The sequence below is a fragment of the Diplotaxodon limnothrissa genome, linkage group LG17 (assembly GCF_057381915.1).
Source record: "Diplotaxodon limnothrissa isolate DT_005_m linkage group LG17, D_limnothrissa_male_GT1.1, whole genome shotgun sequence".
Taxonomy (NCBI): domain Eukaryota; kingdom Metazoa; phylum Chordata; class Actinopteri; order Cichliformes; family Cichlidae; genus Diplotaxodon; species Diplotaxodon limnothrissa.
Genome location: NC_140612.1, coordinates 23,961,916 through 23,980,205, shown reverse-complemented (window position 1 = coordinate 23,980,205; position 18,290 = coordinate 23,961,916). Strand labels below are relative to the sequence as shown.

The window sequence follows — 18,290 nt, the reverse complement described above, 5'->3', positions numbered from 1 at the left end:
GATGAACCTTTAAATCGAATGCTTTCACCTCAACTGTCTGGTCCAGTAGCCACATTACTGCTGATTCTACACCAACCTGTAGCAGCAGCCTTCCGCATTTTTTTTTTTTTTTTTTTTTTTTTTTTTTTAATTGATTAATAGAAAAAGATTCCATAAATCAGTCAGCTGTAACGAGCGTGGCATTCGTTAGATCCATCTCTGGGGATTTAGCTCAATATCTGCTGGCTGACACATAACGGAACAAAATATATATTTTTATATTTATTCTCCTGAAGTTCTCCAGCCTGAGTGATTGAATCCATACATTATTATTGTCTTCTCACTTGTTTCTCTTTATTAAACCATAAAAAGAACTCCCTGAGTGTGTGACAGACTGTTGCCACCGCTTTAATAATAAAAAATGTGAGCCATCTCTGTAGCGTTGAGCGCTCACTGCAATTTGTTTTCCTCCTTTTACTTTTATTCATACTTTCACGCTGACGTGTCTGATCTGGTAGCAGTCACAGGTGTCCTCAAAGTTATTTAGCTCCTTCTCCAGTTTCAGCACAGTGGTCTCTTGGTCTGCTGTAACATTAATTGCACTGAGGGAATAGCAGAGGTGTGTTGGCCCAGGTACATCTCTGCATACACAGCGGGTATCTAGAGAGAGAGATAGACAACAGGGATTTTATTTCCATCCTTTACCAGGGAAGGCAGCAGATGTTATAACGTTTGTTTATCCCACATGCTTAGGTGATCCTACAGGTTGTAATATGCTGGCAGAAGTGCTATAAACACCACTTTTTCTCTGTCTGCAAGATTGTTCCTGCTTCAACTACTGTGACAGATGTAATCTTATTCTCTGAAATAGACAATAGAGGGTATGAGTTGTTGTTCTTGAGTGTTTATGGATTTTTCCCTGCTGGTCATAGCACCTGATTTAATGCAAAAGCTCTGACCAGACCTTGTATTTTTGTTGCTCTAGCTCTGAGACCTGTGGGGTTTTTTTTTTTTTTTTTCTTTTTTCTGAAAGCCTGCTTTTATGACCAGCAGACACACAAAGTGTCCCGTTAGCACCATAAATCGCAGTGATGATCCGTGCTGAGCCTAGGCCATTGTTTGGCCATTGAGAGAGAGAGAGAAGAAAATGGGAGGGGTGAGTGTTGCTGAATGAGAGCTGAATGATGGTTTTCGCCTTTGACTCGCTTCACTGGCGAGGTGCGAGGCCGGCTATAATCGGTTGCGTCTGTTGTCAGGGCAACTGGTGGAATCTGCTTCCGTCTTTTTGCTGTATGAATGAATAAATGGCGCTTAAAGTTGATAAGAAGAGAGAAAATTATCAAGACTTTTCACATGTAGGTACACAGATCTATCTCCTTGCCTTCGTCTCTCCCTCTCTGTGCTGCTGGATTAGGGATCGAGTGGGCTAAGCCGACAGTGAATAGACACACACACCAGCAGTGATGCCGGGTGTGTGAGTAACACGGTGTGGATTAGCTAACACACAAATGCAGCACCCATCAAAGAGGTCCTGTGTTGGTTTCACACACACGCACACGGCTTTTCCCTCATTAATCATATCACATGAAGCCGATTCACTGCCAGGTTTTCCACTCTGTTAGAACATGCATTTAGCTGTCTACTTAAATTTGGCTCAGCCTGTCCAACATTTTAGTTTCCAATCTCTTCAAGTGAGGACAGCATGCTGCCTGCCTCATTACAGTGGGTTGTGGTGATAGCTCAGTCAGAAATAGAGTGAGATCCATAAATATGTGGACAGTGAGTACATGTTCACTGGTCCTACACTGTAAAAAAAAGGGTGATTTTTCTTTCCCCACAATGTTCCTGTTATTTTGAAATACCTGAATTATCAATAAAACGTCAAAATTAAAATGATTTCCATGCAACAGTTAAAAACAATCCTGATGTTTAAAATGATTCCAGTTACTCTGAAAAAACCCAAATGTAATTTGTAAACTATTATCGTAACATTCCTCTTAAATTAAAGCTGACAGTCGGCACTTCAATCACTTCTAGATTGTTTGATTTAAAACCCACTGTGTTGGTGTACAGAGGGAAAATTACAACAGCTGTGCCATTTTCTAAAAACTGCATGTGGTCAGGAACACTTGCAGCTTCACGGGTTCTGGTCAATTGTGTGATTATTAAGAGATTAATCAAAGTAGCTGTTTGCCTTTGTGCCCGTTGTAGTCCTGCAGTAATGTAACACTACATGGTGTAGCTATATGTTTCTACTGTGAAGAAATAATTGTGCACATTGTGATGATTGCTGTTGTTGGATTGTTACGTTTTAGCTGATTCCGGCCTCTCTCCTATTGTTTTTGTTATATATTGTTGCACATTCACTGTTTTGGGGCTTTTGAGTTGTTGTCTGGACAAAAAAAATGTTTGAACATTAAATGTTTATCTGCTGATATTTTTGAATAACAATTTCAGCTCTCCATCTACATTTGAAATATAACTACGTTTTTTGCAGAAAATTGTTACTGTTCCGAGGTGAGTTGAACGTCACCAATTAATCAGCAGATTCATTGATAATGAAAATAATTATTCGGTGTAGTCTTGCATTAATGTGGTCGGTCCTGTGTGGCCTGGTTTCTGCTCAGAAGTTGTGGAGTAGTTGTTCAGCACTCTGCCACACTGTCATATGTACAAGAGCAAAAATCAGTATTTATTTAGGCAAAGCTTCCAGTTTTATGGATTTATGGGTTATTTTTCTTATAGATTATTCAAATTTCATTATTTTTTTCATTTTGGACTGACAGTGCAAGCAATTTGAAGACATGATCTACATCTGTTCATGTTGGTGTTGTTGTGATTGTTATGTAAGGTGTCTCAATTTCTATTGCAAACGTGCTGAAAGAATCCAACCTAGCTCTGCAACATAAGTGGCCTCAAAGTCTGCCTCTGGCATTTGTTTTTATTATATTTGCTTGTGTCACGTGATGGTCAGTAAGCTGAGCTGTACGCAAATGATTTGGAAGTACCTAGTCTGTATGAAGAAATGAACAGGATATTGGTCTGAAGTATAGAAACGCTCACAGGGGGGTGGTTTACATCAGAATTCAGGTGGTCTTGCAAGTTGTAAAGATGTGTGGCTGCCCTGTTCTCTGTGGTAACCAGTAAGTGACGATTAATAATTCTGCAAGCTATAGTCTTCTGAAATGCTGCACTGAGGAAATCTGGTCACATCAAAATTTATTTAACAACATCAACTTGAAAATATATTCTTTTTAAAAAATGGATGTTTGAGTGATTAGTTGATTCAGACGAATAAGTATAAACGCTATTGTTTTTAGCATTAAAATGCTGATTCCATTTGGAACAAGCCACAATGAAAACAAAGTGTGACCTGCTGCCTTGGTGAAACACGCTCCGCAGTGTGTAAATAAAGTCATAGTTATTTCCGTGGAGTCTCTGCCCCACTCACCTGCCAGTTCTTATGTAATTCACGGTCGGGGGGTGTTTGCATGTTGTTGTGTGCCAACGCATTCAGAATGTGTGGACACCTTTGAAGGCTACTATGCAGGATGAGTTGTATCACCACGGCTCTGGTTTGAACTGCTGCCAACATCTTGGTGTACTCGGCTCTTTTAAGTATGTTAGAGACTTTGCTGCGTGTGAGTTTAAAATGCAGAAGAGCATTCTTAATGAGGCATCCAGAAATGGAGCATCGGCCTTTGGATGAGTGGACTGTAACTGAACTCTTTCCTTGATATGGTTGGCATTTGAATACACAATAATTTGTAGAGTTTGCATCTCTCCATGAGCTCCTCATAATGAGTCTCAGTTACCTAAAATTTAAATGGACAGTTACTGATATAGGGCTTTTGTGCAGATTAGAGGAGCCAGGGTTCGAACCAGTAACATTCAGATTGGTAGTAATATTCAATATGTTGGGTGTTAAAAGGTTAAGAAAGGGAATGCCACTTCTCTACGAAAGAAATTCATAGAATCATCATCATTATCACTGTCATTGGTATTCTGTTACCAGAGAGTGAAGTGGCTACCACCCCAACTTCAGGGATTATCAGTATTTAAGTGGATCAGTTATGATAAAAATCACCCCCTGTACAGTCGTCTTAAAGGGTGAAATTAGCAATAGAGATCAAAACTCATGGGTTATTCTCACAGTTAAAGCCGGGCATTTTAACATGAGAGTCCGGGATAGCATCTGTTGGTTTTGGTACTTCAGCACTGGATTCATTTTTTTTTAACCCTAGTGGGTTATAAATAAATAAAGATATTGATTTCCTGTTCTTTTCTGGGTTTTGCTTCTATTATTTTCCAGATAAAGACTTTCTCCAGTCGCCCTTTGGTTTGCATTTATACTTGGCCCAACAAAGCTTAACAGATTTAAGTGACGTCTCACAGCAGCACTTGTTCTTGTTGGCATTAACGATGAACTTCATCATCACAGCTAGTGGCGATGCTGCTGTCTGGCTGCAGTGCAAAAACATTGTTCTTTCTCTCGTTTTTAGATGCTAAAGCAGACTTTAAGCTGTTCTTAACATACACTGTCTGAGGTGAGCTGTAGAGAGTCATGAAAAAATAATCAGCCAAACTGGCAGTGTGTGCGTCACTGACTGAAACGAGGAGCGTCAGAGTATAAATGGCTTTTTTAGTCTGCTGCACACTGACATTCCCATATTTACTCATTAAGTTAAAACTAAGAAAGTCTTTGAGCACTTTGACATTAAACTGATTGAACTTGGTGCAACTTTGAGGTCCTGGTCTTTCTATTATTTGCCCTTTTAAAATAACTGGAAAGATGCCACAGAGTTTCAAAGCACCAAAGATGACAAACTAGTTTTAATGAGTGTGATATAAACGTCACTCATGTGAGATTTGGAGATTCTCCTGCAGAGAAAACTGGGAGGAGGAAGCCTGAGGAAAGGAACAGTTAAGGAGTTCATCTGGATCTACAAACCCACATGTGCAGTTTTAAACTGGCCTGGCTTGTTCTTTTTGTAATGTGGCTTTTAACAGAAGGAGGATTTCGATGGAAAGCTGTAGTTGATGGGATGTGCCGTGATTGTGCAACTTAATTGCAATATGTGAAGGAGGAAATTTGCCCTTTCAGCTAGGTGGTGGATGGCCTGCTGGACAGGAAAGCTTGAGAGGAAAATAACGAAATAAGATGTTTGCTTCTTGACCATAACAGAAAGCCTGAAAGAACCGGACTTACGAGCCCGGACCCTGCTAAATCCATAATCCATAACTTTTTGCCTTGGAAGAAAACACCTGGCTTCTGTTTTAGTTTGGTGGTTGGATTTTCAGTATGTTAGAAATGTGTTAGCTGCTCTGATGCCTTCAGAAAGAATGACTGAGGATCCTCGGTGTGGCAATTTATTACCAACATTACCTTTTCCTTTCATCTACTGGACATGAATAACCTTAAAACTCCATAATCGGTTATAATCTGATCTTTAAATGGAATACATTTTCACCCATGTTTTTGCAGTTTCTGGATATTTTCCTGCCTTATTATTGAGAAGGATAAAAATATGATGGAAAGGTTGAATTCATACTTTGTCTTTTGTTTGATTCTCATACATTTAAGGCACAAGGTTTCTATAACTCTGTTATTTCTGACTCTATCAAATTAAAGCTGTTAAGAAGACTGGTTTAAATGTTTTATTTTTTATTACAGTGTGTTACTAAAATGTCTCCATGCAGGACAAGCCGTGCACTATGTATATGATTTATTCATGAAGGGTCTGAATTTGACCAAGCCTGTTATGGTTAACTCGGTGCAGTGCGATTAAAATTTAAAAATGGGCCGATGTTCCCATAAAGGCCGCATGATATACTCTGACCTTAACTTGTGAGCACTCTTTTGAAGCTCTAATCTGATTCCGATGGTCCACCTGTGGAGTTCAAACACTGACCTCAGGGTTTCTCTCTCCTTCTCACTGATTCCTCGTCTGACACTTTCTGTCTTCATCACTTCCTCTTCCTCGCCCTTTAAATCTGTCCTTTTTTAAAAAAAGAAAAGAAACTATTTTTGTCTTTTTCTCAGGATTATAGCCTTGCACATCTGTGTCCTCACCCCGCTCTGTTTTCTGCGGAGCGTGTGAGGCCGCCGTCTAAACGGGAGCTGCTGGATAATCTTTACTATGGAAAGCAGATTAAAATCTCAGATTACAAGAGGACAGGAGAGCGAACAGGAGGGGGGATTACAAGTTTTTTTTTTTTTCACCTCTTTTTCCACCCATTGAGTCTCAAACTTGTATATGGATGGGTAGAGCAGGTTGTATACAAACATATACATGGATCAGGCTGTGCTGAGGCTTTCCCACTCACCCATAAACCAGTTTTCTCAGATACAGTAGGTCATTTTTTGTTCTAAGCTGAAGATTTACTTATGTGGGTTGTTGCTATAAATGTAGTGTTACCGAATCATTAGCGAATGCCGAGCCCCCGTGATAGTAAACAAGTTGCCAAGTGTTTATTGATTTGTAGCTCAAAAATCCATCCAGTTACTCTCATTTTCAATCTGCGGGTGTGATTTATTGATTCACTTTATTTCCTTAGCTTTTTAGCAGATCAGTGTTGGACTACATCATCTCAGAGGGAACACATCATCACCTCTCAGAAGTTTATCACAGCTTGAACCACAGTGAACTGCCAGCTGAGGCTTAATGTTCCCTTGAATTGTGGGAAATGATCCAAATGAAATGCAAATAAAGTAAAGTGAACCTCCCTAAATATAGCACATCATCATCACATATCATTAGCACAGGCATTAGTGTAATTGCATCAAACACTTAACACCAAATTGCTGAAAAGAGTCCCACTATCCAGTGTGACTTTAGAGTAAGCCATGTGTGCTCTTCTGCTGAGACATTTTCTTCTTCATGCTCTAAAATGCACAGATTGTGTTATGAAAGGCTGCCGTGGGCTCTTATCCATCTCAGGCTGCAGACAAGTAGAAGCATCCTCTTAGCATGTGGAGGCAAAAAGGTTTTTGCAGTATGTGGCCTGAATGTTTAAAAGCACATAGCGGAACAGAAAGTGGAACATGTTTTTTAGACATGTGAGTGGTTCAGCTTCTGCGGTGAGGGCGAGGTCGGTCGCTTAGTCAGCGTGACATTTTTCACAATTTATTCATGAATTCTTTATTTTTAACGGTGATCAGCCTGACATCTAATGCTACAAGCAGGTGAGATTTTTGAGTTTTTAGAATTCTCCTCGATAATTCGGCGGATCGTCAACAGGATAATCTTTGCTTTAGTGCCGTGATCAGGCACGTGATGATCCAGTGTCAACATCAGCAAAGCTTATTCCTTTAAGACTTGGCTCTGCTTTGTGTCTGGAGTTTATGAGAATGCTTAACCTTTTGCCTATCGACATCTCGTAACAGTCACCAGATCACCTCTCTGGATTTAAGGGTAGTGTGAGAAAGGCTATCTCGGCAGGTCACCCCACCTTGCCTGAGGAATGGAATGTTGGAAATGTGAAACGAAAACAATGCACACGCCATCTGTAGCATCCTGTTTATTGTTCAATGATTCAAAATCAATTTGAAAGGCACAATACATTGATTATAATTTTAATTTATAAATGCTGATTGTAAACTTAGAGTTTGTGTGTAATGATTCGAAAATATTTGATGTATTATAATGATTGAATTATGGAGTTAATTATTCGGGAGTAAGGGGAAAAAATCGTTATGTGTCCCTCTAGTATCCTGGGAGCGCTCTGACTTTAACTTACAGAGCCTGGAGTGGATCTCTACTCAAGTTTCATCTGGATCTTGTGTTTTCGCTGTCCTTTCAGGCCCAGTGACATGTGCTGACTCTCACCTTGAAACTGTTTCAGGTCAGTTGACTGAAACTGGGAGAGTCAGGGAGGTATTTTCACTTACCTAACCCTGGCAGCTGTGATCTCACAGATGTTTAGAGGTTAAACACGGACTTTTGGCATGTCAACAGAATTTCTAGAAAAACAGCTCAAAGACTGATTAGAAGATAAATGTATCAAAATAAACACATCGCTTTGCACTCAACTCTGAAATCCTGATTCTGTAACATCAGATAAAAATCTGCATTTGTGTATGTTTAAAATACTGATGTGTCAGCAGGTGAAGGTGTTGTAGCGCTTCTATTGGCTGATTTTAAAACACTGAAACAGACTGTTAGAGAAGTAGAGCTGAAAAGCAGCGTGTTATTAGCTAGTTGACTAAAATCTTGTGGCTTCACTGCTCAGTTTCTAATGTGCAAATTGAAAATGAAAGTAAAGCATTAGGCTTCATGGGCTTGCTCCGTCCTCTTAGTCGTATTTATTGTTGTTTATCCTGAGCATATGACCCCTGAAGAACTGCTTTCCATTGCTTAAATAGGTTTGACTGCATGCGGTAAGCCTATCTACAGCAACCTTTCCCTTGGGATCATCTCAGCTGATCATGGTTTAAATTTGCGCAGAGCGTAAAGGGGAATAAATAAGGAGAGGATGAGAGCAGGACGTCTCGGCCACTCTGACTCATTCAGATGTGCCCTCTGTGCTCTGTCCCCCCCATCTGTGATTTCTTAATTAGTCTCTTGAGGCTATTGCAGGGCCGTGGCACTGTATGGACATCCCAAGTCTGAGAAACTGCTCTGTTAGGAGCCAGCTTGCTTTAACTCGCAGCAGAAGTATTCAGAGAGCTGTGAACTTTCTAAGTTAACTTTAGAAATCTTTTTGTTACTGTCAGACCTCTGGTCAGTCAGGAGTCACACCCACTGTTGTCGTATGTTTATCTAGATTACATAAGAAAATTATCTTCCATAAGCTGCAAGCACTGGCTTTAGAGGGAATATAAAACAAAACAGAAGCCAAATAATCTTTCAGTCATTGCTTGTTTTTGTTCAGTCATTGCCCTTCTCTCAGTGTGTCAATCAGATGTCACATCCATCCATCACACTTGCATTCATCCTGATACGTGTACTCAAAAATCAATTGCACTGCTACCACAAGTGGGTGAGGATGCTTTCCACTGATTCCCTTCATCACAGTCTCACTGATTTCTTTCAAGTGCATGGATTTTCCGTTCAAAAGAGGTTGAGACGGGGATGGCACAGCACTCCATTAAAGTGCTGTTGAATCAAAAAAGCAGAATTAAGTTTGATATAAAAGCTGTAAGAGAAATGAGCGATTGTAGTCAATCACAAATGAAGTGAGGAAGATGGTATAATGTGATAACATGTTATGGATGTTTCATATTTCTCAAATACTGTGGAGCTAATGTAACCTGGACGTGTCCTGTTCTGCCTGCCACGAGCGCAGTGCGTCTGTGGGTGGTGCAGAGAGTAGCCTGTTAGGACTTGAAGTCAGGCTTCAGTTACTGCTGCGTTTTATTGAGGCAAACTGTTTACTTGCCCTCAGCCCCACCTTAAGTCTGACCTAAATGTGTGTGTGTGTGTGTGTGTGTGTGTGTGTGTGTGTGTGTGTGTGTGTGTGTGTGTGTGTGTGATCATTTTCTCATCCGGTCTCTGACTGTTGTGCTCTTCATTTAATCCCAGGATGATTCTCTGTTAAATCTCTGGACCCCCACGGGGGGTGTGTCTGTCTGCCAGCTCCTCTTCCCCACAGGAGGCTCCTCTCTCTTGTCACAGAGTCACGGGTGAGCCCCTCCAGACAGAAGGCTCAGCGGTCCCATTTATATTCAACCCGGTCTCATTTCGCCTAAAACTGTCCTCTTTTTCTTGTCATAGGTGAACATCTTTTCCATTGCCCTACGTGGTCTGAATGCAGTTTAAATGGCAGTAGCTGAGTTAGCACACCCAGAGGATGTCCAGTTACCAAAACCAAGCTAAACCCCTAATGCACAAAAAGCTTTGTGGCAATAAAGTTCATCATTATATTGCTGTGAAAATTTTACAGATTAAAAACAATGTTCCTTTGGTTCCTGACTTTAATATAGTGACTTCCTCTGATTAATTATGCAAATGAGCTTCATTTAAGTCACCCGAGGACATTAAAAAAAAGTTGGAGTTGGAGTGCTGTTTTTCTAAAAACATGTGAGAATGATGTGAAAATTATACAGTACAATACAGTGTTTTAAAAGCCCTCCAGGTAATGGAAATGATGCACAGCAGTTGCAGAAACTCAGTGTGAGAATGTTTAATTTATTATTCATACAGAGCAAACAGTACTTTGTGCCCATTTCTGTTTGATTTGTACCGAAATGGATTTTAGTCATTCGTCAGCACAAAAGCTCCCCTTGCTTTTTAGCGTTTCAGAGCTGAATGGATTTGAATTCAATCACAGGTGCACTGGTTTGTGTAACCTGTGCCTCATCCTGTGGCAGCATGATGCATTAGGGCCTGGTGTGCGAGCCTTTCTGGAAGCCCTCAGGAAGTGGAGTCATAAATAACCAGGAAAGCTCATCAGTGTTGTTCTCAAGCCTGTTGTAACAGAGTGACATGTTTATCGAAATAGCTGCTGATTTTCTTTCTGTGCTGTGCTGAGTGTAGGTGTAGGTCAGTGTAATGGACAGATCCTGGTTCTTGATTTTTGAGGGTTATTTTAGAGTGTCACGCTTACGTCATGGCCAAATACCAAAGACAGAAAACAGACTTTTTGCAAAAGTTGCCATCATCTGTTTGGTTAAGCTGGCCGTGAGTATTTATGGATAGCACAGTTAGTCTGTTGGCTGGATAGACTCACTTTTTTCAACAGTTACCAGACAGATTAACAGGAATTTTTAGATTTTAGACTTCCATCTACGGCAACACCAGAGCGTCAGTGTCCAAAATATAATTATCTTGTTTTCTCAATGGAATGGAACATGGGCATTTACCCCCTAACAAAGGGTTTGGTGATGTGGTGGCATGTATCTGGTGACGCTGGCAGTACAGATTCAAAGTTTAAATTTTACTACTGATTACATTCAGCCACCTTCTTGGATTGCTAACTCAGGGCATGGTGGTCTACTCTGACCTTCTACGTTCATCAGGGACTAAACAAAAAATTTCTGACTTCCAACTTATTAAGAAATGTACCAATGGACCCGCTGCTCAAAACTTTTGTCTATGAGGGGCAGGGAATCAGAAGAAATCTTGCTTAAAGGGAAGTGGAGGGCACATTTCATGGTTGAGGAGCTGCACCAAAGCCCAGTATTGAATAAATAACATAGAAAGCTACTTTAGTCAAGTCCAATAAAAGCGAAATGGAAGTGGAAATGAGCAGAATATTCCCTTTAACATGCCATCATACCTAACAGTGAGGTTATGGTTCCACTAATGTACATGTTAGGGCTGCAGTCGTGGCTTCTTTGTGTGGTAGGTGAAAACTGTGTGGTTCAAAGCAAGATTTGCTGAGATTTGGCAGTGGTGCAGTAGTTAGCTTTGTGGCTTCACAGCAAGGAGTCCTGGGTTTGAACCCACAGGCTGGGGGCGTTCTTTGTTCAGTTTGCATGCTCTCCCTGTACTTGATTGGCTTTTCTGGGTACTCAGATTCCAAATTTGCTGTAGCTGTGAATGTGATCTGGATAAGAGGTGAGGAAATAGATGGATGGAAGATTTTCTGAGTTTTTCTGTCATCGCTGTATTGATGATTTGATAATTTTGCTTTATTGTGAGGTTAATGTGTTGTACCTCCCTGCAGTTGTCTTTAGAAACCTGTTTTTAAACACCTCCCTCCACTAAATCTCTTTATCCGGATTCTCACAATCCAATTATTTCCTCCCCAGCACTCTTACCAGTTCAACGCCAACATTAATCTGGTGTTTGGGTTCAGACACTGTGCGGCCCCATGCTGGGTTGGAGCCGAGTAATAGATGACTAATGTGCCATAATGTGTTACCCTTCACTGCTGTTAGCACTGATTTATTAAGGAGAGTGACAAGTGCCAAAATAATTATTTGTGTTGGCCTTCTCACAATCCTCTTCTGAGAACAAACAAGACACTAATTAAATAGTTTCCTTCAGGATGTACTTTCATTCAGTATATTAATTGGTGATTAACTGTTTCACAGTATTTAGCCCTGTCTGTTAAATTTGCTCACCAGATGTTTTCTGGTAAGCAAAAAACAACAGGTATGCTTAAGTCCAATGAAGCCAGTATATCTTTGAATCACTATGGGTTAGCTGAACATTGGGACTGCAGCTAACAGCTATTGTCATGTATTAATGTGATTACTTTTTATATTTTGCTTTAAAAAATCCCAGAAAATCTTTTTTTTTTTTTTTTATCATTTCCCACAGTCAGTTTTGGCACCACCACACTGAGTTTATCTTGATTAGGGTTATGCCCAGCACCGTAATCTCAGAGATCTTACAACTTTTAATATTATCTCAAGGCATGCTGCAGGTATTGCTGCTAGAAAAAGAAAGGGCAGGGGATGGCTGCTGATAGTATGTGGCAAATTAAACAAGCAGTTTATTTGCATTGCAGACAGCTTTTATTTAGCTCTTTCTGTGGGAGCGGCTAAAAACCTCACATTCAAGATATGAGCACAGGTGGTTTCACTTAGAACTTTTACAGGTATATTAATGTGAAAATACAGACTGCTCATTAGTGTTGGTGGGTTTGAGACACTTTGCCTCACAGGATAGTGCTACCTTAATTGTGTGAATGTTAAAGCCAAATGGATCACATTGTGGAGCAGATCACCAAACTCATGCTTGATCATACTTGATTCTGATTCTGAACCAGAATGGTTGCTGTTTCAATTTGTTGATTAATTCAACTCGATTCCACGGCCCAGTTTCCAAACATTTACTGTATGAGCAAGACGTGTTATCAGCTCATTAATCTTTATTGTCAGGGTGAGATGTCATTATTGCTCAGTGGCTTCCTGTGACCCTGCTGACATTGACTAATAACATGTATGTGCAGTGCTTATCTTTACTGGTCAGAGGGGCTTTCACATTTCCTGCAAACAGCCTTGAGTTGATTGATTAGCGCTGGATCAATCTGCGGCCACTGATTGGTTTTTGGCAAAATGATCAGTCTTACCTCTGCACTTCAGTTGTTTTCGCAAGTCACACTGACGAGCTGAGGGGAGGATTTCATCGTTCACGGGGGACAGAGTGTTTACAATTTGCTCGTTTTGGACTACCTCTGGCTCATGTTAGTGGAAAATAAATTGATGGATCGGAGGCAGGAATAAATAACTTGTTACTCTGCAGAGGGAGCAGCAGAAGAAAAGGTTTCCCTTGGCAATTTCCTGTGTTTGTGCCAGGCTGCCGTCTCCCCATGGCAAGGTCCCTCCATCAGATGAGCTGTGGGTGGTGGAGAAGCACTTGCCGCCCCGCTCTCTCTCCTTTTTTTTAATATAAAGTGCACACTACGAGCTTTGACTCTAGTTCCTAATCTTTCATTTTGATCACAGAAAAGTGATGTGGAAACACACCAGAGTTCACACACAGGCGTTGAGTTTTTTATAGTTAGCCTTCTACTTATCTCTGTAAATGATACCTGCACATAAAGACGCATATGCAGGTATACATTTGTAGTCTGATTTCTGTCAAACATGTGTTGGATGAAAACAGTCCTCTGTAATCCGATGACAAATTAGCCTTATTTCAGCATTTTAAACTTGAATCAACAACTAATGGATGGATTGGCATGAAATTCAGAGCATACTGTCACAGTGCTCAATGGACGAGTCCAGCAGATTAAATCATCACCATGAAATGTAATATTTGGGCCCATACAGATGTTCAAAATAACAGTTGGGTTGATAGCTGCTACAATTTTCTTTCTCTTTGCTTATTTTTGTTGTCCTGTGTTGCCAAGGAAACAAAGAAATCTTCATTGTAAAAGATAATTGAATGATTTTAAAATCTTTAAATACTGTTTGTGAACATTCATCCAGTGGAAGCAGCAGATTAATGTCTCCTGCCAACATCTGTGAGTTTGGTGTTTGCAGCTAGGCCACCGGCTGCCTGTGCAGCTGATGTGTGGCTGGTGTATTGTTGCATGCTGTGGATGAATTGTAATAAATAAAGTCATTGCTGACTTTGAATCTGTGGATATAATTGGGTATTTGATCAGTTTTGTGCCTTTAAAAAATGGATCATTCTGTCAGCACTATGCTTTGGTCCAGACTTTTTAAGCAACATCAGGGGAGTAAATAGTCTTTTCACTCCTGCTCCCTCTCACTTGTTATACTCAGTCCAACACTTGTCAGAAAAGCTTTTATTCCACTTTCAATTTCATTAATATTTCATGTCACCCGGCTCTTGATTTGTTGAGTAATTTCGTTTTGGAGCAGTTAGTCATGAAACTGACATTCCCATCAGTTTAACAGCCGATGATTGTCTGCAGAGAAGCGCACCCACTCGGGAAATAATGCCCCAAAAATGATCCATGATCTTTTATTTGGGAAGGAGGAACATTTCAGCCAGTGCACAGTACAGCTTTACAGGTGCAAGACAGAACGCCTAAGTTCAATTTTTAGAGATGAGCAAGGAAGCAAAATAAATAATAACATCTCAGTAGTCGATGGCTGATTCATTTGTCCAATCACACAACCCTAATCTGTTCTTTTCTGCTTAATTGTAATTAGCAGGTTTTTTGTATGTTATTCATTTTACAGTGATGAAAAAGATGGAATTGAACATTTGAGATGCTGATTGGTCCATAATGATAGATTTACTGTAAATGAGGGCTTTTAAACTAATTTGAGTTCACAGGCCACATACAGACCAGTGCACAGTAATCTTTCAAAACAAGCATTATTTTCCTTTGTTTTAGTATAAAGAAGTGCATCTGCAAACATTTATTTTCAGTGAGTCAGGCCTTTACAAAGCAAATGATTAAAAACTTTTACAGTTTCACATTAAGGAGAACTTGCAGATCACAGCGGATCTATAAAGACACAAAACCTCCATGTATGGGATATTTCAAGCAACTCGTCGGTCTTTTTCTGATCCTGCACAGTAAGAACTTGAGTTACACCAGGAACAGCACTGGATTTTATTGACAGCCCTGAATTAAACAGTTACCCAGGCCGTCACTGATCGTCTCCACTTTAAGCTGTAATTTAAAAGATGTGTTTTTGGGGGCTTCTGTGCGTACAGATAGTTGTTTGTCTAATTCAAAGCTTGGAGACTTACAGTCTTCACCGCAGGAAGCTACAGATTTTATGTAAATTAGTACGTTTTTGTTTTGCTTCTTCACAACATCTGATTTTTAGCTTTTTTTGAAATTGTGGTTCTCTTCAGGGAGAACCATGGGAGACTCATTATCTCTGCATTCACATTCATCCGTTTATTTTTTATTACTCGGATACAAATTGAACTGCCTAGTTTGGGACAAGTCAATATGTGGATATCCTCGTTTTATTTCCCCGTGGACAAACACCCTGATGTGCTATCTGTGTTTTGGCTCAGAGTTCACCCATCTGTATAATAATCTAAATGGCCCGAGTGCAGACCCGGGTCACGAGGCGAGCAGTGACCAGACATCGGCTCTGTAAAACAGACACATGGCCTCCCTCTCTGTCCCTCTGTGTGTTTGTGTGTGTTCACATGTTAATAATTCTCAGCTCTCGCCCTCAGACCTACTTTTCCAGTGGAAGTCCAATACGTGTGTTGACTGCTGAGCGGGAGGCTCTGGTAGATTTACACACTCGAATCTACTGCGTCCCAGCTGATATATGAGCAGGGTTTGTAAGTGTGTGTGTGTGTGTGTGTGTGTGTGTGTGTGTGTGTGTGTGTGTGTGTTGCACTGATGCAGGGAAGAAAATCTACAAAAACGTGTTGCCCTTTATCTTGTTCCTTCTACATGTTCTGATCATTAGATGCTCTCTGATGTTTTTGGCTGCAGTTTGCTGCAGATAATTGTTGTTTTCTTGTTTCCTTACAAAATCTTCCGCCTACATTTACACAATGCAACTCAACCACTCACTTTTCAACCCTGTGGTACTTTGATTTTGTCATGATTTAGGGCAGCGTAACATAAGTTAGTAAAGCCTTGAGCATTTTCACCATAGCCATCTTGCTTCATCTTTGATACTAGATATGATTAGCAAGTGGTTGATCTGACTGGGAAACTGAATGATGCTGCACACTTGTACGTTTGAGACTCTCCACCCTGAAGTATATATTAGGGGCAGGGATAGCTCAGTAGGTAGGTAGGTACACTGCTCCCCGGGCACCCAATGGCTCCCCACTGCTTCACTGAGTGAATGGGTTAAATGCAGAGAGGAATTTCTCCACGGGGATCATTAAAGTATACATTATTATTATTATATCCTGTATTGCCATAGTTTTTTAATTTACGGGGGCCATGATATAGAAAATGAACAGCATGTTGTATTTAATAAGACTTGAATCTAAAGCCTAAGCCTAGAAGCTCATCAGGGGCTGGTTTTATAAAGATTCTGAAGCTGGAATTGATTTACTTGTCGCTCGTCGCTTTGAAGCTAATGGCTTGTCACTCGTGGAGATTTCAGGTTGCCTAGGTAACCCACTAATGTATTTACAGGTCATATGTCAATAAACTGAATTTTCCACTCTGATTGGTAGTCACTTTAGACACTCATCTGAAAGTTGGAAAAATCCATAAATTGAAGTTGCGAAATCTCATTCGCTGTCCGTTGACTCTGGTCGCCATGTTGCTGCTAAACTCTTCCAGTGTGTCTGCAGCTTTAGTGTTTTCGGTAGAGTTAGACCAGTGTTAGGTTTGGACATCGACTAGTCAAATTGATTGACCAAAACATCCAAAGATGATAAGAAACTTGGTTGGAAGTTGTCCAATGGTTGCTGGCAGCCTTTTTGTCACATCAGTAAATCCTGGGTAAATAAATCTGAGTCATTAACTTTTCAAATCCACTGTTAGAAATTTTAAATGTTTTTTTCTGCTGTTTACTCCATAAGGCCCCAGTCACACCGACCTAGAAACCAGTTGGCAACCATGGCCATTACCTGGTTGGTGAGTTGTTGCTGGAGTTTGATTGAAGTTACTGTGAAACTGGTTACTAAATATCCAATCACAGTCAGTGACACCACCCCAGTAACAATAAGTTGCTACGGAAAAATGTATACTCTCCAACTGGTTGGCAAGTGGTTGTCGAAGGTTGATAACAGTTGCTGTGAAATTGGTTGCAAAGAGATGAATGGCCCCAAAAACCTCCATGTGATTGCTTTGGTTGTCAGTAGTTTTCACAGACGATATAATTTTTGCTCAGCGGGTATTAGTGAAACTGTCAAAAGTGAGACTGAAAACAGAGACCATTTTTCTCCTTTTGGCTACACTGATGACGCACAACTTTTGCTTTGAAGGCGAACGTTTGTGTTGCACTTGACAAAGTTTTACTACCTCTCAGCGAGTAGCTGGTGTTTGCGGACAAGTCGGCCTCTTCTATGCAAACTACAGGCGAATATGGCAACCAAAGCAATCACAACTTTTTTAAAAAAACAAAAAACAAAGTTCCTCTAACCAGCAGGAGACCAGCGGTGTGTGTGAAATTATTATTATTATTTTGGTAGAAACTTGACTTTACAAGTGCTGGACTAGTCTATTCTTGCACGCTCATCTCAAGGCAGCTTCTTCCGGCCGTACCCAAGAGATTAGTAAACAGGAAGGTGCCGTTTTGGTCTTAAAATATCAGTTCGACTCTGCCCCAGACCATTTCATTGTCATGTTATTCCCTCTTGCTCTCTCCCTAGTTTCCATTCAATGAACACTAAATTTCCCTAAAAAACAGAGGAGATCAGGTAAAAACATCATGGAAGTCTATGGAAATCCGCCTTGGTGAATCTGGCTCCAGGAAATTTTTTAGTGAGGTCACAGATCAAAGGTAGTTAACTCGTAGACTGCTATACATCCAGGCTTCTTTTTGCAACCACGGGAGTTACGCCCTGCCGGTGTTAGAATGCCCCCCTTCACAAAGGCTGTGGTTACTAGTGGCACTTTTTTCTTTATTCTGTGTCAATTAAATCAGTTTATTTACAACACAACTTTGTTCTGGCTGTATTTCTTCCCCTCTGATTGGATGTGTGATGTTCTGAGGGCGTTTGCATCTGTACTCAGGAGTAGCACAAAGAATAGTTTCATTAAGATCGATTCAATAACATGAATGATGATAATCGTTGCTGTTTCATACCGTAGGACTGTTTTTCACTGCTCGGGCTAATGATTGCTGACTTGGCCGCACGGCTGCAGGTCACAGGACACAATTACAGTGTCATGTCTTCTGCTTGTGCTTGCGTAACACAAAGACAACAGGAATAAAGGCACAAAACCCGCCCTCGGGGTATGTCAGCAGTTTGTGTGTGTGTGTGTGCTTCAGAGCCAAGTCTGACAGTGTGTGCGCTTTGCTGCCGTGGCAACTAGAGTTACCACATACTAATATT

General features: G+C 40.6%; 1 protein-coding gene across 2 annotated transcripts in view; it reads left to right on the top strand.

The window, feature by feature from the left end:
• Window positions 1–18,290, top strand: part of tmcc3 (transmembrane and coiled-coil domain family 3) — a 114,801-nt gene that overhangs the window by 86,505 nt on the left and 10,006 nt on the right. The window lies entirely within an intron of this gene.